Source organism: Pelophylax lessonae (assembly GCF_965119305.1).
Source record: "Pelophylax lessonae genome assembly, chromosome: 1".
NCBI lineage: Eukaryota > Metazoa > Chordata > Amphibia > Anura > Ranidae > Pelophylax > Pelophylax lessonae.
In genome coordinates, this window is record NC_138768.1 from 668464420 (window position 1) to 668485771 (window position 21352).

General features: G+C 41.3%; 1 protein-coding gene across 2 annotated transcripts in view; it reads right to left on the reverse strand.

Annotated features, from left to right (window-relative positions):
• The window catches only part of LRBA (LPS responsive beige-like anchor protein), a 1198938-nt gene that overhangs the window by 853485 nt on the left and 324101 nt on the right, over positions 1–21352 (reverse strand). The window lies entirely within an intron of this gene.

Consider the following 21352-nt stretch of genomic DNA (forward strand, 5'->3'; position numbering starts at 1 on the left):
GAGATATTCAGCTGAAACCCCCAGAAAACTATTAAGGGGCACCTGAGACCACAGAAAACAGCGGTGATAAAACGTCATCCTACTTTCACCCCAAAAAATAAAGCCAAGGACCCTTTATGCACACAAGCACTGACTAGGAAGACCAAAATGCTAATGCCCAACCATTGTCTATGCCACCTGGAAAAAAACAAATTCACAAATTACACACATTTTAGTAGGCTGACTTGGGTAAGAGTTGCTAACAGTGTTCATGAAAAAATATTAAGTGGTTTAGGAGACTAATGCAACAGAAAAAATTTAAAGCAAAGTTAAGGGCATCAGGATAATATTTTAAATAAATATCAGGCTTCTGATCCACTAGCCCTTCAGAAAAATGCTAACAACTTTGCTGTGGATTAGTATGCATTTTTAATTGGGTGGGAGAGCAAAAAACATTTTATGTACTAAAGAATATAAAGCTGTGATAACTATAAAGAAAAATACTGTTTTGCAGCAGATAGTTTAAGTCACTGGTCACACAAGTAGTTTATAACATATTAAATTACAGTTTTTTTTTTTTTTTTAAATACAAAGGTTTAAAAAAATACAATGGAAAGAAGTAGTATGTGAACCCTTGAATTTTAAAGCCATAGTATACTCTGCCAATAAACTTTTACCTACAGGTAAGCCTATGATAAGGCTTACCTGTAGGTAAAATTAATATCTCCTAAACCTGCACGGTTTAGGAGATATTCGCCCTGCATGCAGCCGCTGACACCAGCGGCGCATGCGCTCTGAAGGTCCGGCGGACCTTCAGAGCCCTTTGCCGGCTCCTCGCCGGAAAGAAAACTCCCGCGCACATGCGCAAGAGTGACGTCATTGCCGCTCCAGCCACTCACAGCACCGGAGCCGCCGAACCCGGAAGAGACGCAGAGGGAACATGACAGCTCCCTCAGCGGTGTCCGTACGACCGTGTCAGGGCTTCGTTTTAAGGCATTTCATAATGAGCTAGTATGCAAGCCATACTAGCTCATTATTCCTTTCTCCTGCAGGGTTTGTTTTTTTCTTGTTTAGGAGGATACAACCGCTTTAACTAGTTTATTTTTATGTGATTTTCCATATAATATATCTGATCCTCAAATCACAACAAAAAACAATGTGCTTATAAAATTCTCAATATTTTTCCCTGATGCTGCTCATATAGAGACTGTAACCTTTGGACAGTGATCAATTAAGTATCTAAGGGGGGGGGGGGGGGGGGATACTGCGCTTCAGGGATATTTTGAACAATACACTCTTATCTAGGTTGAGAAATTATTCAAAATTGTAGATCAATATTATGGACCAATATCCTTAGTATAAACTTGGTAATAAATACACATAAATAATCGAAGTAATAATAAACAATCATCCAAGGTGCAAAGCGACTATGGTGCAATTAGAGTAAACAATGTGCTTGATAACACACAAGCAATTCTAATTTCTCATGTTTTTTGTGAACACACCAAAGTGTTCAGGCATCCATCAATCAACAGACAAATTGTCTATAACTGGAGACAGTTTAGTACTGTGGCTACTCTTCCAAGAAGTGGGCACCCAGCCAAGATGAGTTTGCAAGGCAAAAACACAGAATCCTCAATGAGGTAAAGAAGAACCCATAAGTAACACCTAAAGGCTTGAAGGCATTAGTGGAATTGGCAAACATCCCTGTTCATGATTCTACCATACATAAGTCTTGCACAGGTAGGGTGTCCATGGCGAAACACCACAGAGGAGGCGAAGGCAAACATAAAAAAAAAATAAAAAAAGTTGTTGCATGTCTGCAGCACCTTGGCAAACTGCAACACTACTGGCAAAATGTTTTGTGGATGGATGAAACACAGGTTGTTTGGGAACCATTCTCAGCACTATGTATGGTGCAAAAAGGGCACAGTTTACCACCATCAAACCATCATCCCAGCAGTGAAGTATGGCGGAGGGAACCATCACGATTTGGGCTTGCTTCCCTGACTCAGGGCTTGGACCACTTGCCATCAAAGGGAAAATTTAATTCCAGAGTTCACCAAAATATCCTACAGGATAATGTCAGGGAGGCTGTCTACCAAGTGAAGCTTAGTAGAAGTTGGATGATGCAGCAGGACAATGACCCTAAGCATCAAAATAAATCCCCCAAAGATTGGCTTCAGAAAAAGAAAATGTGCCTTTTGGAGTGGCCTAGCAAGAGCCTGGACTTTAACCCCACTGAGATGCCATGGAATGATCTCAAGAGCAGTTCACACCATGCATCCTACAAATGTGTGAGCTGAAACAATTTTGTATAGCGATATAATCAAAATGTATCCTGAAGGTTGTGGAGGTCTGATCTAGAGCTACCAAAAGCCCTTGAAGTCACTGCTGCCAACAGGTTTAAACAGCCATTAATCTCTAAGGTGCACTTACTTTTTCCTTTAACATTAGAAATGTTTAATGGGCATGTTAACGAAAGACACAAGAAATCCAAATTGTTTAAAGGAGTTGTAAAGGCAGAAGGTTTTTTATCTTAATGCATTTTATCCATTAAGAAAAAAAGCCTTCTGTGTGAAGCAGCCCCCCCTCTGCCCCCCTAATTGTTATCTGAGCCCCATCTCTGTCCAGCGATGTCAATTAATCTCTCAGCCATCCAGGACTCTCCCTCCTGACTGACATCCATGACTGTGTCTCAGCCAATCAAAGTCAGTTAGCCAATCAGGTGAGAGAGGGGGTGGGGCCGAACAGCAGCTCTGTGTCTGAATGGATACACAGAGCTGCAGCTCGGCTTGGGTGCCCCCATAGCAAGCTGCTTGCTGTGGGGAAACTTGATAGGAGGGAGAGGCCAGGAGCAGCAATGAGGGATCTGAAAAGAGGAGGATCCAGGCTTCCCTGTGCAAAACCAACTGCACAAAGGAGGTAAGTATAACATGTTTTTTTTTTAAATGGGACTTTACAATCACTTTAAGCACAATGTGTTCTTATCTTTTTAATGAACTGTCACCATTAGGTAATATTTTCCTATAATAAGCACGGACTATTTTGAAGCAAACGTGCACCGTTTAGGAGATATTTACTTTAGATGCAGCTGGTGATATCACCGCTGCATGTGCTTTGAAGGAACAGCATTGCCCATGCCTATTCATATCACTGAAGCCCGCAAACCCAGAAGGAAGACCAAACAAAGATAGAAGTGCCTTCAGCAGTGAGGGCTTGATTTCAGTCTGTCATAATGCGCTAGCATGCGATGCATACTTGCACATTATGACTTAAAACTGCCCGATGTATTTTTCATAATTTTTTTTAATGCGGTTTACTACTGCTTTAAAGGCAGGTCTGACAGTCTTTAGGGAAATTCCTCCTATAGCTAAGCATTCCGGTAAACAGCCTTGAGGTAGACATCCAATAGACATCCAACACTCCAGCAAACATATGTACAAATAAGAAGGCACTGGATAGTGTAAAACAGGGTCGGCAGCCTACGGCCCTCGGGCCGTCCTTGGCCCGCTGCCGCTAAATGTCCGGCCTGTCAGTGTACGTGATGAATTTACGTCCACCCGGCCCGCTGACGTTTTAAAATGGTTGTTAAGCAACTTTGTTATGTTTACACAAACGTCCCTGTTTGCTAATGAAAAGTGTCCTAGTGCCTGTGCTTTATTAATAAAATGCTGCTATATACTGGATTTCTGAGCGCTGCTCGGCGCTCACATTACCGGCTGGCTCTCCCCTCTCTCAATCCGACAGCTACAGCGGGAGGGGATGGGAGTTCCCCGCTGACGTCAGCAAGGAGGGGAGGAGGAGAGAGCCAGAAGGTCATGTGAGCGCCTAGTGGCGCTTGGAAATCAGGTATATAGTGGCTTTGTGTAATATAGGGCGCTGTGTAATAATGCAGGGGGTGTGTGAAAGGGGGGCTGTGTAATATGTAGAAGGGAGCTGTGTAATGTAAAGGGGGCCAGCGGTACGGGGGCTGTGTAATGTAAAAGGGGTCAGAGGTGCGAAGGCTACGTAATGTAAAGGGGGCCAGAGGTGCAGGGGCTGTGTATTGGAAAGGGGCCAGGGATAAGGGGGGTGTGAATTATAAAGGGGGCCAGAGGTGCGGGGGCTGTGTAATGTAAAGGGGGTCAGAGGTGCGGGGGCTGTGATATCTTAAATAGATTAGCAAGTGAATGCGGACCTCAATGCATTCACATACATTGAATCCGGCCCTTAAGCGGAAAACGTTTTCTGACCCCTGGTGTAAAACTTATAAAACCACCTATTATGCTAAAATCATACTCGCATATGCAGAATAAGAATGTGCATATCACCAAACAAATTCAGCAGGCCTGCCTTTAACTAAGGGGTCCTGGCCACATGGTAAGCGCACACCTTTTGGTGGTGGCTGGCCTTTGAGGTGAAGGTTGTTTGATGTAAGTTTATGTAGCGTCGCACTTCATATTTTGCTTTGTTTATTGTGACTTAGATGAGGATCAGATCACATTTTAATGCAATTACTGCAGAAAACAGTTAGGGCCCTTTCACACACGGAGTCCTTTAAACGGGCTCCATTTTTCTCAGCGGGGGATCGATCCGCCCGAATAGCTCCAGCCTACAGGAAACACAATCAGTTCACAGCTGCTTAAAAGGCCCCAACCTTCCCCATCAGTTGTAAAAAAGTAATTCTCCAAACCGATCCACAAGGGGTATCAACTCACTTAGGTACTCATCCCCTATTGTTTACATTCTTTCCTCCCCCCCTTAACTGGGCGGGAAGTAGTTCTGCCGTCCTGGAAGGTTCGTAGAAACACCGTTACCAGTAAAGCCTCGTACACACGCAACTAATTTCCGCCGACCGGTCGTCCGTTTTTTGTCCAGAGTGGCGTTTGTTGGTTGGAATGTGCTCTAGACTGCACACAAATTTTCCCGCACAACAGAATTCTACTTCAGAAGTGATGTCATGTGTTGGATTGCTTTCTTTGTGTTCTTTCATCTCTGAGCATGCCCAGTCTTGCTCATAAGATTTTTCCCTGTCGAAATCTGTACTGACTGCACGAAAATCGGACATGTTTTGACGGTGGACAAAAATTTTATAACCTGCACACCAGAATTTTTTCGGCCGAAAAGTCGGAGTGAGTTGTCGAAGAGCACCATACTAACAAGCCGAAAATTGGCAGATCGGTCGTCGGACGAAAATTCCCGGCCGAATTTCGACTCGTGTATACGGGCCTTAAATCTAACCGTCGGTTTTCTCCTCTCACCTTCCAGGAAGGCAACACCCGAGAGGATAATCAAGTAACCGCAGTCCTACCTTAGGGTGGGAACACCTCCTGCAAGATAAACATCGCCTGCAAGATATTCCTGCCAGGTTTTGCAGCGCGTTATACCTCCACTGTTATGGCTTATGAAGGTATCTTAGCTGGATCAAGAGGCTGATCGGCAGGTTTGCTCCACCAAAGTCCCTGCCTTCTCTGCTTCCGATGCAGGATCTATGTGGAGTAGGTTCTTAAAGGTGGAATCAGAAAACCTGTGAATTCAGTAGGTTAGCAAGGTTGACTGTCTCAACCATCTAGCAATCATGGCCTATCAAGCCTGTACCACTTCTTTAGGACCACTGAAAGAACTAATCTAAGACTTGCTCTGTACAACAAGGATACTACTTTGATCAACAAAGAGTATCTGGCTTAAACACTACTCTGTTCAGGAGAATGATTTAAAAAGAGGCTCCCTGACAGACAAAAAACTTTCAGGTCCCCTTTTAATTTTTTTTTTTTATTTCTCATAGTGATGGGTAAAGGGAAGCCCACTTAAGGAAAATAGATTAAGGGAAGGTTATTCCCTCGGCTCAGAAAGCTGGACAGGTATGTGTACCCAAAGTATACTAAACCTATGACCCCTCACATCTGAATATTGGCATGACAGTTGTGAAAATGCTCTATATACCCAAAACTCCCTATACACCTGCACGCAAATGCACTAAAATTAAGTGTAAAGGAGCTTGGTAAACAAATGGTTTTAACCCTTCCGTAGAGATCAGGTGTCCTACCTGATGTCTGAAACCATATTCTACTCCAACACCATTGGGTGCCTTTTGGTACTGATGAGGGATACATTAAGCAGATCCCTACTTCAGATTAAGTCCATAGCAGTAGCAGAACACTCACATTGGCTTGCTAAGACCAGTTATGCTAAGAGAGTGATATTAAGGATACATATAGAACTGTAAACCAATTGAGTTAGGTATAGGGGTCAGATACCTTCTGATATGGCCTACTCCTTTGAACAAGGTTCTTAAAGGAGGATATTTTATAACCTAGTATCCTACAACCCTACCAGATTTCAAGCAGAGGGAATGCCTCTGGCATGCCTGAATGTAAGGGACTGAATTTTCTGACATCTGAAGTTTCTGCAAAATGTCTGACAAACTCATACAAACCTATATTGTACATAGAGCATACTCACACTTGATAGACTGACCAAATTTGACCCTTCCCGTAGCCCCACATGCCCTAAATGTCTTCTCTACTGGCACCTTTGGGCATCTCCTCTGGCAATGTCCTCGCATCCATGGGTCCTGGGCGCAAGTCGTTCAGTTCCTCCACAACAAGATGGGCTCAACGGTGACAGTGGATGCCAAACAATGCCTATTAGGCATATTTTCCGATACTGACAGATAAGCACATGCTTAAATTTATGCACAAAACACTGTTTGGAGCTAGAAAGGTTATAGTTTGGTGTTGGATTCAAGCTGCACCTTGAACTTTAGTTGCCTGGATTGCTGAAATAAATAATACCTTACAATATAAAAAAATATCTATGTCAACAGGGTTTGTCTGGGTAAATTTAATAAAATATGGGACAGGTGGTTACAATCAACATCAACCTGTATCTTGTAATATACAGTACATAATTTATCTTCCGGAAACAGTGTACCATCTTCTAGGCCGTGAATAGAGGATGCAACCATATTAGTTATTGTTCTACTCAGACATGCTACACCAGACACTGCATAGCATACTGTATAGCCTCTTAACCTAATCAAAAGATCTGCTCTCATATTTATAATTTTTTTTCTGTTTATTTTGTACAATATTTAAGGAGGATGTCTTATGCAGAAAGGTCTGCCACCATTGCTTATGGAGTCGTGTATCTATGCATCCCATGTTATGTATAATTGTTCACTATATTTTGTACAAAACTCAACAAGTTTAATTTCTTAAAAAAATATATAAAAAATAAAGAAAAAAAAGAAAACACCCAGCAAAGGGCAAAATTTATCATAGACCAAGCCTGGACTCTGGATACTAAACCTTCATCCAGCAGAGAACCCTGGTAGTTCCAAATAATGCAAGTCTAAGGTGGGTGCATACACCACAGTAGTATTAGCGGTTTCCCTACCACTGTATGAGTAGGTGTAGTTAGCCCACACACAGGTGGGAGTCCAAGTCTCCCAGCATCTAAGGTCTTCATTCACACCTGAGCGCATCATTTTCAAGCATTTTTTGGGCGTTTGTCAGGTGTTTTTTGCAGATGTTTGGAGGCAGGCATTGACATCTAACAAAAACACTTTTAAACTGCCAAAAAATAAGCTCATGTAATGTTTTGAGCTTCAGGCGTTTTGCTTCAGGTGACAAAACGCTCAGAACAGAGATCATTGAAATGAATGGTATTTTTCTTGTTGGGCGTTTCGAGACTTCAGAGATGAGCGTTTTATGAGCTGAAAAACACTCAGGTGTGAGCAGGGCCTCAAAGAGCACAGACCTAGAGATTAATTAGGTCAGCCTCAGGAAGCGGTGGACACAATCATAGCCTGGAGGCAATCAGACACCTGTAGGGCTTAACAAGCAAACATTAAATACAGGTTAGTATATGTAGATTAAAAAAGAATAGCGCGCAAATGCAAAAGAAATTACTACCAAATCTGAAGACAATCCATAAATAAAAATGGGGATTTGTTCCAACCATATGGCCATATCGTGCTCAAGCCCACTACTGCGTCAAAGTACCCAATTATCAGTGGGTCCTACACTATCCATGAAAAAGAGATGAATCCAGCCTTTCTAACCCTTGGAGATAATACTCCTTGCTGGGAAAGATGTGCAAATGCACTACAGGGGACTCCTCCTATATCCACTTGATGGTGGACACTGATTGAGTACAGGTGTGTGTGGGGGGGTGGGGAGGGCTGCTCAACCTCGGTAGTCTGGTCAGACCGAATACATAATAAACAGGCAAAAAATTTGGGGGAGCATACCCATGTATTTCTAAAGCTGCTGCAGCTATGAACCAAAAGACATGTATATTAAAAAAGAATAAGAATAGAATATGTAGCTCTTGCATAGAGGTTTGCACCAAGAAATCTTAAATCAAGGGTTGCAGGATAACCTATTATGCTTCTAGTTCATCCAAAGGGTGGGCTGTGGCCCAAACCACAAGAGACCCCAATTACCTCTTACACACCAACAGATGTAACCGCAGTGTAAGCAGGAAAGAACAGGGTGGAGCTTGTTAAGATGTTACACCTTGCAAGCAACCACCACAAGGAGAAAAATGTTCCCAAGGGTACACCTTACTGTGCCTCTCCACCATATGGGGAAAAATTAGGAGGCAGGAATTTAAGAGCAGCATAAAAAAAAAAAAACTAAATGAACCATCTTGGAGCTACATGCCAGATTCTTAGCAGTTGGCCTAATATATTCAAATTATCTGGTGTGCATTGCGGACCAGGGAAAAACTGTTATTACTCCTGGTATTCTCAGGTTCCTGCAGACCACTTCATATCCCTTTCAATTAAACCTTTAGGAATGTCTAACTTGTTCAGTGGCAGGAATAGCCTGTAGGAGACTGCATCTAACCGGTCCCACTCTTCACTGGATTTACCCTCATTGATGTACCGTGTTTATAGTGAGAGGCTGGCAACTTAATGTTGCAATAACCACAGTATCTCCTGAGGTAAAAGGAAGGCTGTGGACATTGGTTTAGCTGAAGCTTCTGGGTTATTTGTTCCTAGGCTTAAGGGAAAGAATAGAAGCACCCTGTATTGAGGGAGGGAGTACTATCTCAAAGCCCAGAAACCACCTGGCGGCTATTAGGGATTCTGCTGCTATTTCCCAATGTAAAGGGAAGTACTCACCACTGTTGTCTTTCCCCTTTACCACAGCCACAGGGCTTGCTTTTCTATCCTCAAGGTCACATGAGGAGGATAGCGGCCAAAATCACCCCCTTTCAAGTGGCTGTCCCAACTGGGGAGCTGCAAAGTTAGGCTGGGGGGGGGGGGGGTGGTTAGCAGACAGCATTCCTCCTCTCCTGCTGTCCCTCTTGCAGCAATCTGCCTTTTTTTTTAACTCCTCTCAGAAAAGGCACTTACCTGGCCCTGACGTGCCCACAGACGCCTGTGCTGCCCTTCCTTCCTCCATTCCCATGAGGGGGTTCAAGGCAGGCTTTGGCCTGCTTGCTTCAGTATCACTGAAGTCATATGCCCTCTTCCCATAGCCACATGGGTCTGGCGTCTCCTCCAGCACTTACCTTTATTCTGGGTTGCGCTGTGCTCTGCCTCCTGTGCGCTGACCAGAAAGTCTGGTTTTAGAGAGAGGCTTGGAAAAGAATGAGTCCTCCCTTCGTCACTGCTTAGGTTATCTGACCGGCCCTTCGCAGCATGGAGCTCTCTGTATGCAAGGGAGGACAGGAGGATACCCGAGCTGCTGAGCAGAGTACAAAGGTGGGGGACCACCACACTGCCCAAACTGCCTGTACAACATCATGAGGCAACCTGTAAGAAGCTCGAGGTGTGCAGGTTATTGCAGCCTTCACCGGCGTTCTTAGACCTGCCTCACAGGTGTACCATCCGACCCTCTAGGTCTTGTGGTCAGAGAAAAAAAACAAACGTTTAGCTGTGGGAGAGACAATCAATATTGAGGGACAAGGGGAAGGGGGGCCTTTTAAGCAGCTGTGAACTGATTGTGTTTCCTGTAGGGTGGAGCCTCTCATCTCTCAGGTGTTGCCGTCCTGGAAGGTGAGAGGGGAAAACCATTTAATTTTAGGGGGTTCACATACTTTTTCTTGCCACTGTATCTATATGGTCTACTATATTTAAAAAAAAGAATATATTTTTTACATGCACAATAGCATTCAGAAGCCAAGGAGTCTAGCGCAAGTATCATTTGCATCTTCTCGAACACTAGAATTTAAGCCTTACTTCATTAGTCTAAATCTGAACATGCCCACCCTCAGTACGAGAAGTTTTCACAACATCTTGCTCAGCTTTGATTTCCTCCTTCAACCTAATTTGGTGATGGAGTGAACAATTTTGAATTAATGTTGGCCATTTAGCCAAGGCAAGGACCCTTGCAGCAACTCTCATCGAAAAGCTCTGTATACAATAAGTAGCAGTGCAGAGCTATGGAGAACTGTTAATTGAAATATGAAGGGGCTGAAAGGAGCTGCCACTGCCAATTTAGCTTTAGGGGTGCAAGTTCTAGGGCTGCCATCCTGGACCTAGCTTCACTACCAAGCAAGACCTTAAACACAAACTAACATGCAGTCTTGCAGTAAAGATTTTGCCGATTATATGCTTGTTCAAGGTCAGTGGCTCAAACTATTGAAAACAAATGCAGCCAGGCAACAGACACTGGACAGCAGGTCAGTAACCACTTAACGTATGCCCCATAGCAGTTACTACTACATGTGCGTAATCACGTATATATGCAATTCTGCACTTCTACCTGCAAGGGGCGCGGGCCACTTCTGTTGTGATACTTGTGATAGAAGCAGATTTTGTCCCTTGGCACCCGCAGATTGTCGCAGTACACAGAACAGAGATATGTAAACCAGGCATATCTCAGTTTTGGGGGAGACTGTCTCAAAGCAGGGACTTGAATTAATCTGTTCCCCTAGTAAAATCAGCACACTGTGTACACTGGCTAGGCACACTAGATGTTTAACACCTTTCTAGCTAGTGTCATTAGTACAGTGACCGTGCATAATTTTAGCACTGAACACTGGTATTCGTGTCACTGGTTCCTGCAAAGTGCCAAAGTGACGGTATCTAATTTGCCGCCGTAATGTAGCAGTCCAACTAGAAGTACATGATCACTGCCATTACTTGTACAAAGAAATAAATTAAAAATTACACACACACACACACACACACATTATATATATCGCATAGTTTGTAGACACCAACGTTTGCGTAAACCAATCAATATAAGCTTAGCAAAAATATGTAGTAGATTACACACTGGCCAAAATTTATGAAGAACTTTGATTTTCTTACATTTTTTTATTGGATGTGTTTGATAGCAGAAAGTAAAAATATTTATTTTTTTCAAAATTATCGGTCTTTTTTTGTTTATAGCACAAAAAATAAAAAACGCAGTGGTGATTAAATACCACCAAAAGAAAGCTCTATTTGTGGGGGGGGGGGGCAAATTTATTTGGTTATGTTGTTGCATGACAGCGCTATTGTCAGTTAATGTAATGCAGTGCCGTATTGCGAAAAATGGCCCGGTCATGAAGGGGGGTAAATCTTCTGAGGTCAAGTGGATAAAGGCATTCTACACAATATCAGTCAGTACAAGTTTCTTTTGAGCAATAGGGAGGGAAGAAAACTGGTAATTTAACACACTGTCACAGTAACATTAATCAAACTCAATTGTACATTAGATGTTTCGCTTGGCAGAAAGAATATATTCTGTGTTCTGGAATGTGTTGCGTTTACTATTTTCATGACAAATGGAAAAACCACCTCTACCGATACATACAGTATATGAAGAGATATGCAATGCCCATGTTTTTATGTGGTAATTATATTTCAATATAGGTGTGTATAAAGGTGCGCTAAACAACAATAATAAAGACCCAAACGAATTGGGATAAATGTATAAACGAAAACGCGTAGAGCATCATCACATCACATCCGCCTGGTTGGAACGCATATCCGGTCTGTAGAACGCACGGCGTCCCGGAAGTGCGCGACCGATATTGTTTTCTTCCTGCTTTTTACTATCGCTCTTATTTACAGTGAGACTGGACTCGGGCAGGCTACAGGACAGCGCTCAAGGCTAAGTGGACCGTCCAGGGAGACCTAAGGGGATCCGGAGGCATTAGAGGCGACATTATACCTAAGGCCTGTTACAACTGTAGGGGTAATTATTTCTGGTGAGTGCGGTCCTGGGGACACGGGGAGCACAGAGTGATCACCATAGTCGGCACCCTTAAGAAATGTACTGAAGTACCTGCACTGAAGTCACTTTCTTTGGGAAATTTGTCTCTCTTTGCATAGGAGCCATTTGTGGACATTAGATCATTACCTTACTTTTGATTAATGTACTGTGGGATATAAATCATTGGACACTCATCGTTGGACTACATTTATAATTTTTTGGGAACTATTATCATATTTATTGAGAGTGGTTTTGATATTTATTCTTGTACTTTTTACATCCCATGTGTTATATGGGGTTCCCTGCTGTTTTTATATTTTTTACATTGTGTATCTCCTAGCCTGTTTCCAATTAGCATCCTGTAGGTTTTATATTGTGATTTTTGGATTTTATTCAGTGGTATTTCAAAAACGCCTACAAAGGAAGATTTTCACCCTTTTTCACTTTTATGAATTTTTATGATATTTATTATTTTTTTGATACTATTAACAATAATTTTCTGAATATTTTTACTCCACATCACTATATTTAATCACGGTTTATTCACTTGTTTTTTATCACCAATTGATATTTATTTTATACAGTCACAGTTTTTGACCAACATTATTATATATATTTTTTATTTTTACCAATTCACTCATTACAAGTTTTTTAATAGTGGATCCATCAAATTGTTTGCACCTTCACTAATTAATATAAAAGGTCACATAATATTCATTTGCACCATTGCACTTTAAATATTTTACCTAACCAATCAGGAAGCTATAGGCAGCGCCATATACCTCCCTCTTTACCTTTTCTGCTTCTGTCTCTTTGTCATACGGTGGAGATTGATCGGCAGTGTGGCTCGTTGGAGAGACTCATGTGAATTAAAGGAGGAGGGGAAGATAGTGTTCCTTGAGAGCCAGTTTTCAAGCGTTTATTGATTTCCGTCTGGTAAGAGACTAATTCAGGTGTTTCTCACGAGGTGGTTTTGGATCACTATGGGAATTCGTTTTTGCTTTCAGCACACGTTAAGTTAGTGGCACCTTACTTTTTTCGTCCGGTAAGGAGAAATTTCACTTGGTGGTGGATTTATTTTGGATTTGCAAGCAAGTTAATTTTTCTTCATCTTCAGCGTAAATCTTCACTTCATCAATGGACACTTATGAACTTTTTTGTTTAAGCACCAGTTGATTCAACTCACGGATCATTTTTGTGTCACCGGCATATGTTAATAACCTTTATGTTATTTATACATTAATCCCAATTCGTTTGGGTCTTTATTATTGTTGTTTAGCGCACCTTTATACACACCTATATTTATCACATATTCATGAAGCACTGAATACCGGGAGCAGCTTCAACACCCTATCAGTGCACCCATCCCCCCTAACACAATTATATTTCAAAGCTGGTTTTTATCTTGTACAACTGAATATGGTACATACATAGAGACAATATTGAAGTATCGCTGAGCTACCAATGCAATCGCTGAACCACTGAATAATTAAGAAGTAATTGAATAGTTGAAATGTAAAATAATGAAATGTGTTTTCATCTAAAGACAAAGTAATAAAGGTCTAGTTTAAAGTAGGAATTTTGTTTAACTAGGCTAGCAGTATATTTCCTAACAGTAAAGGAAAAAAATGGTTATTCTCATTCTTTGCAGAGCTTAAGACAAGAAAGCAGTGCAGACAAACTTTATCTCTATAAATTTCTGGCAACCACTAATCACTAGGATGGATGTGTATATGATAGCAAGACCATCACTAGCATGGGAACCAACATACACACCTTGGCTACAGCAGCCTCTCTTCTGAAAGTATTTCAATGGGGCGGCCTTCAGTTAGCTGTTAGTCTGTACTTTCCAGCTATAGCTGGATAGATGATAATCCTTAAGATATGAGGAGAGTTTTGATTTCTGACAAAGCATTCCAGAGATAAATGCAGGATCAGAGGGATGCTTTGAAATTCCCAGGGATACCCCACTGGTGAAAAGATACATGAGAAGCACTCGGAGACGAGGGGTCTTTGTGTACAGACTGTAAAGCAGTGGAGACCAACACTGTCACTGCTTCAAATGATGTATATGAAACAATATATGAAACGAATATGAAACAGAGCATCACATGCACACTAAGTCATGAGTATACTAGAACTACACGACAGGACCCCATGAAAAGAAACACAGACACCTCCACTATCCAACCTCAGCCTTTAAAAGTAATGTCACTACAAAGATCTATGCCATATTAGACTAACAAGTACCGTTGACGATTATAAATACAGAGTGCCCCTAAACAGGCATAAGCAAGGGACTTTAAATGTACCTCATGTGGGAAATAATATTTCAATGTGGTTTATTGTAATGAAATTGCACAATGTTTTCTGGGGATGTCAATTTATATTGTATACTTGATATCCGCAGGATTTTTCATGTGAGCTTTACAGCTATGAGTGTTTCCCAAATTTTCTTCCCTCCAGTGTATCCTTTGTTTAACAGTCCATGTCCCCACACTAGAACACGCTAGGGTGTGTGGCTGTGTGTATGTCAACCATTGGCCTATTTTCATAGCAACTGTGCCTCCTTTTTGATGGGTTACTGGACTTGAACCTGGAGAGGGGTTTCCTGCCTCATGAAAATGATATATCTGCTGCTCCTGGTAATAAAATATAATATTTAAAATGTTGCGAAGAAGCGGCTGACACAATATGGTGAAATAAACAATATGACAACAAATAGTCGAAAATGGTGCAGCGCTATTCAACAAAAAAGTTCACATCCAGAGAGAGAGAGAGAGAGAGAGAGAGTCCCAGTGGAAAGCATAGAATGTGTCTTCAATCGCTATGCGAGGACCACCACCGACACCCAATCACACAGCCTCTTACCATCTATCAGACCCTCACTACAACGGTCTATAGAAGCTGTGCTATATACATTAGGCAAAGGTGATAGTGGAATCCTCCATTACTTCTCTAGCGATCCTCTCCACAGACATAACATCTCATGTGAAGGATAAATTAAACACTCCTCATGGTGTAGACGTAATAATCCAATTCAGTATAAATAAAAGATCCACTCACATATTCGTTGTAAAACTCCAGCATTTCTGAGTATATCTATCCAGTGTTTCAAGCCGACAAGATGGCCGCCATATCCCAGCATGTACGAGTGTCATACGTCATCGACTCCCCCTATGTGTTTCATAATATGACCTCGTCAGGGCCGTGGGAGGAGTGGATGACGTATGACGCTGGTACATGCTGGGATATGGCAGCCATCTTGTTGGCTTGAAACACTGGATAGATATGCTCAGATACGCTGGACTTTGACAACTAATATGTGAGTGGCTCTTGAATTCATAATAAATTGGATTATTACATCCACACCATGAGGAGGGTTTCATTTATCTCCACATGAGATGTTATGTCTGCAGAAAGGATCACTAGAGGAGTAATGGAGGATTCCACTATCCCTTTTTCCTAATGAATATTGCACTGCTTCTATACACCTTTGTAGTGAGGGTCTATGATATATGGTAAGAGGCTGTGTGATTGAGTGTCGGTGGTGGTCCTCAAATAAGGATTGAAGAGACGCTCTACGCTTTCCACTGGGACTCTATGGATGTGGACTTTTTTGTTATTTGAATAGCGCTGCATCACTTTTTGGTGTTTGCTGCCTCATGGCCTGACCTGGAACAGTTTTGCATTTCAGTGGAAGCGTTTTCTACCAAACTTCCAGGCATGAGTGATGGTTTAAGCTCAGAAAGTTTGTACATTCCTTTGAACTCAGGGGAGAGTCTTTTACCCAAAGATAAAAGGCAGACAAAGGGCAGACATTACCTCCAGTGAGCGATCATTTTTATGTAGCGGGGTGCTTTCCAATAGTGCGGAGTGACATCCACTCAGTGAGGGATTCTAGAAAGGAAGGCTAGAGATTTTTTTTTTGCGATCGTTGTGTGGTTGGTAATGCAGTTAAAGTTTTTTCATATTGGTTGCCACCTGGATCCATGATATTTATGTTTGAGGAGTTTACATTGGGAAAATTTTCACTTATGTGTTTCAGACACCAAGATTTGCATGGCTGGTATAGGTTCTCCAGTACATATTAAGGGTTGACACACCAGTTATATAAGAATGTTGGGATTATTATATAAGATTTATAATAAGCGTTTAGGAATACTTTGGTATTATAACATTTTTTTTTTTTTTAATTGGATCATCTTTGCCTGAATATTTATGATTCCTCAATGGGCTGGGCCTATTCCAATACAAGGGTGTGGTAATCTATTTTTGTGGGTCGCCTATATATTTGTTGACATTTTACCTGTAAGTATCTAGATTGTATATTACATATGTACTCCACTTATAATATAAACCTGTACAGGTTATACTACATATACAGTGGGTACGGAAAGTATTCAGACCCCCTTAAATTTTTCACTCTTTGTTATATTGCAGCCATTTGCTAAAATCATTTAGGTTCATTCTTCTTCCTCATGAATGTACACATAGCACCTCATACTGACAGAAAAACACAGAATTGTTGACATTGTTGCAGATTAAAAAAGAAAAACTGAAATATCACATGGTCCTAAGTATTCAGACCCTTTGCTCAGTATTTAGTAGAAGCCCCCTTTTGATCTAATACAGCCAGGAGTCTTTTTAGGAAAGATGCAACAAGTCTTTCACACCTGGATTTGGGGATCCTCTGCCATTCCTCCTTGCAGATCCTCTTCAGTTCTGTCAGGTTGGATAGTAAACGTTGGTGAACAGCCATTTTTAGGTCTCTCCAGAGATACTCAATTGGGTTTAAGTCAGGGCTCTGGCTGGGCCATTCAAGAACAGTCACGGAGTTGTTGTGAAGCCACTCCTTCGTTATTTTAGCTGTGTGCTTAGGGTCATTGTCTTGTTGGAAGGTAAACCTTTGGCCCAGGTAAACCTTCGGCCCAGTCTGAGGTCCAGAGCACTCTGGAGAAGGTTTTTGTCCAGGATATCCCTGTACTTGGCCGCATTCATCTTTCCCTCGATTGCAACCAGTCCTCCTGTCCCTGCAGCTGAAAAACACCCCCATAGCATGATGCTGCCACCACCATGCTTCACTGTTGGGACTGTATTGGACAGGTGATGAGCAGTGCCTGGTTTTCTCCACACATACCGCTTAGAATTAAGGCCAAAAAGTTATATTTTGGTCTCATCAGACCAGAGAATCTTATTTCTCACCATCTTGGAGTCCTTCAGGTGTTTTTTAGCAAACTCCATGCGGGCTTTCATGTGTCTTACACTGAGGAAAGGCTTCCGTCGGGCCACTCTGCCATAAAGCCCCGACTGGTGGAGGGCTGCAGTGATGGTTGACTTTCTACAACTTTCTCCCATCTCCTGACTGCATCTCTGGAGCTCAGCCACAGTGATCTTTGGGTTCTTCTTTACCTCTCTCACCAAGGCTCTTCTCCCCCTATAGCTCAGTTTGGCCGGACGGCCAGCTCTAGGAAGGGTTCTGGTCGTCCCAAACGTCTTCCCTTTGAGGATTATGGAGGCCACTGTGCTCTTAGGAACCTTAAGTGCAGCAGAAATCTTTTTGTAACCTTGGCCAGATCTGTGCCTTGCCACAATTCTGTCTGAGCTCTTCAGGCAGTTCCTTTGACCTCATGATTCTCATTTGCTCTGACATGCATTGTGATCTGGAAGGTCTTATATAGACAGGTGTTTGGCTTTCCTAATCAAGTCCAATCAGTATAATCAAACACAGCTGGACTCAAATGAAGGTGTAGAACCATCTCAAGGATGATCAGAAGAAATGGAAAGCACCTGAGTTAAATATATGAGTGTCACAGCAAAGGGTCTGAATACTTAGGACCATGTTATATTTCAGTTTTTCTTTTTTAATAAATCTGCAACAATGTCAACAATTCTGTGTTTTTCTGTCAGTATGGAGTGCTATGTGTACATTCATGAGGGAGAAGAATGAACCTAAATTATTTTAGCAAATGGCTGCAATATAACAAAGAGTGAAAAATTTAAGGGGGTCTGAATACTTTCCGTACCCACTGTATGATCTAATGTGGTAATAGTAGTGAATATAGGTCTCATATGTTTGTATTGCAGAAAACTCTACAGAACTTGTACATATCAATGACCCAATACTGAGGAAGTGAAATTGGACAAACACACACATCAAATCATGGAATTTGATATATGCATCACTGTTGGATCTGCCCTGGTACAAGCAAAAAATGATTGTGGGTGAAGTCAATACTTTTTTTATTGTATATTCTAGGAATAGTACAGTTGATATTTTTAATACATTTTAAAAACAGGGTTATATTAAAAAAGAGGGACTGTTTTTAGGATATGGTTTTCCACCTGAAGTACATTTAGGTCCCTTGGCTGTGACTGTTTAGTGGCACCCTGTATCTGTAAAATCTTTAAGATTGTACCTCTTTATGAAATTAGTTAATATGCGAGTTGCACTTTTCACAGTTTTTTTCCCTTCAATGATTTACAACGAATATTAATTTCTTTGATAGCAATATGCTAGAGAAAGCTATAATACACATAAAGAGTTCTTTTAACCAAATTATTTGCCAATTGCTAAGAAGCCACACTGTACCAGGTCCAATAACAGTCTCATGGTCTTCAATATTTACACAAGGGTGGTCCATTCACACAGGTGTGCTGATCAGGTCTACCTGTCAGTTTTTCAGACGGACATGATCAGAAGCTCTGTGTAGATCTACGGGGAAGGAGGATGTAAACACATATTTGTCCGTTTATATCCGATTACCTTAGAGTCCATCCAGGTCAAGTAAAAAAAAAAAAAAAAATGTTGCCGTCCTGACCTAAGCATGACAGATAAGGGGTAGTCTGATGTAAACAGACGCAAGTTGGTTTATGTCCAACTGTCCATAGATTCAATATGAATCTGCAAACCTGCAGCAAAAACTGGACAAATAGATGTCAGAAATAATTTTCTTCTATACTTTATAAATAAAAAACGGTTTTGCTTGCCCTACACAATGGGGTATATTAATAAAGCAGTGTGTGTAATTTTCACCAATCATGCATATGAGATGAAGATTCCTGGTGTTAAAAATTACAGTAATAGATTCATCTGCAAGTAATATTTGATGAATGTCACACTCACAGCCGTAGAAGTATACCCCTGAATGTGTGTGTATTTTAGCAGTATTCTATGATTTAGTGAATAAGCCAAATCTCAAACATGAGCCTCACGGGCCTAAAACTAACATATAATGAATGCTGCAATAGTGTAAGGAAGATTGGCAATCTAAATTGGTAAATGTCATCTTTAGACACCTAAAATTTTCTAAAAACAGAGCAGTTCATATAGAATGTTTTCAGAAGTTTGTCCTCTGGTACCTATTGGTCGAGTATATGGCAATCTTTTCCAAATTAATGTCTCCATATAATCTATCCAGTTTTTGTATAAACTTCCACAACACTGACACCTAGGCACTAAATCTCTAGGGAAAGCTTATTAAATCGCCATTATGAGTGGTGTTTTAGGGCTAAGATCGAGCAGCTTACTGTAACAGACAAATGGTTAATGGTCAGAATGTCTCCAAAACATACCTAACCATGTCTATATTAAACCATTTCTATGCTGCTAAACTTTTTTTTTTTTTTTTTTTAAAAACCTGAGCTCAGATCAATAAAATGTTTAACTTTTGTTTAGGAGAACAGAACCTCTGTCCATCTTTTATTGTTGTCTGGGTTCCTGTTAGGAGATGCCCTTGACCTGTGGTCACTCAAGTTGAGACATATGGCAATATAAAAGTGACAGTTGTTTTAAGTCTTCCCCAATCAATCAAAAACAAAATTGTGTTGCTTGCAGTTCTACTTTAAAGCTGATCTCCATCTTTTAGTTAAGTTTAAAGAGTCAATTTGAACAAAGCTGGTCCAAACAAATTATTTTACTTCACTAACAGATGCAGCAGTTATGTGCGCTGTATGAAATGTATATAGCCTTAGCTACATACTTTACAATAGACAGCACTGTGTTCTGGCAGCGGTACAGGAACTTCATTCACAGCAAACTTTGCATTCTTTGAATGAATACAAAGCTTAATGAATGAATACAAATAGATGATGTCACAATGGTCCAAAATGAACTATTTAAAGATCACTAAAGCTTCGAGATTAGCGTTAAGTCAGAAACCACAACACTTGTGAGCGGCATATTCAGAATGCATATAGCCTTATTAGGAAACCAATTGCCTGGCTAAGCTTAGGAAAAATGTTTTAGCCACACTCCACTCTTAGCTCCCCTTGCAGTATTTATTAGTTATCAACAAAAAGACTGCATACAGCAATGTCTCCACCTGGAAACCAATCTTCCTTGATGTGTTTTAACATTCCTGGCCTTGTGAGCAAATCAGGAATGGTGAAATAGGTCAAAAAAGGTTGGTTCCCAGGTGATAACTAATAAATACTGCAAGAGGAGCCAATAGTTGAGTGTGGCTGAAACCTTTTTCCTAATTTTGATAGGAAGTGGAAAGAGACTATGCTGCCCGGCACCCAGATTGTCAATGTACATGAGGGGTGAGTCTTGAATGGAGCTGTGGACCTGGGGATGTTTCTGTCTGGCTGGGCTGTTCGCTGCATGGCTATCTGTGGCTTCTGTACAAGTATGTAGCAAGTAAAATCAGAGTGACGTTAGAACTCCTGAACTGCATACTTGTTCCAAATAAGGTGCTCAGACAGTGCTGAAGTTATAGGCTTGGCCAGAAAGCCAGGTAAAAAGCATTTTCGCAACAGCAGCCTACCTTTTTCTCTCAGCCCAGGTTTCTTTTAACTATACTCGACAACCTACAGATTCAAAAAGCCATAAGTTCTGTCCATAGGCAAAACTAGTGTATATACACACACACACAACTACAAATTACAGTGCTCCTTTTATTAAAGAAATATGGGAGCTGCCATTGCTGACCTACTTCTTTGGCCTCAAATCACACAGTTGCTGAAACCTGTAGTCCATGTGTTTATGCAGACTGAGCAGCCAGGTGCTGCGTGCAGGCAGCCCGTTCATGCCTATGAAGATATTTTTGCTGCACAGACATCTGCTCTTTTTTTAATTTGCCAGGGTGCATTAGGAGCCATTCACCAGCACCCACATGGCTGTCAGTGCTGTGTGAATGAAGCTTGCATTTCATATAAACTTTGGATGCAAAAGGCAAACTAGTTATAAATCTAAAATTTGCTGATTTCTAAACTTGTTAACACTGGCT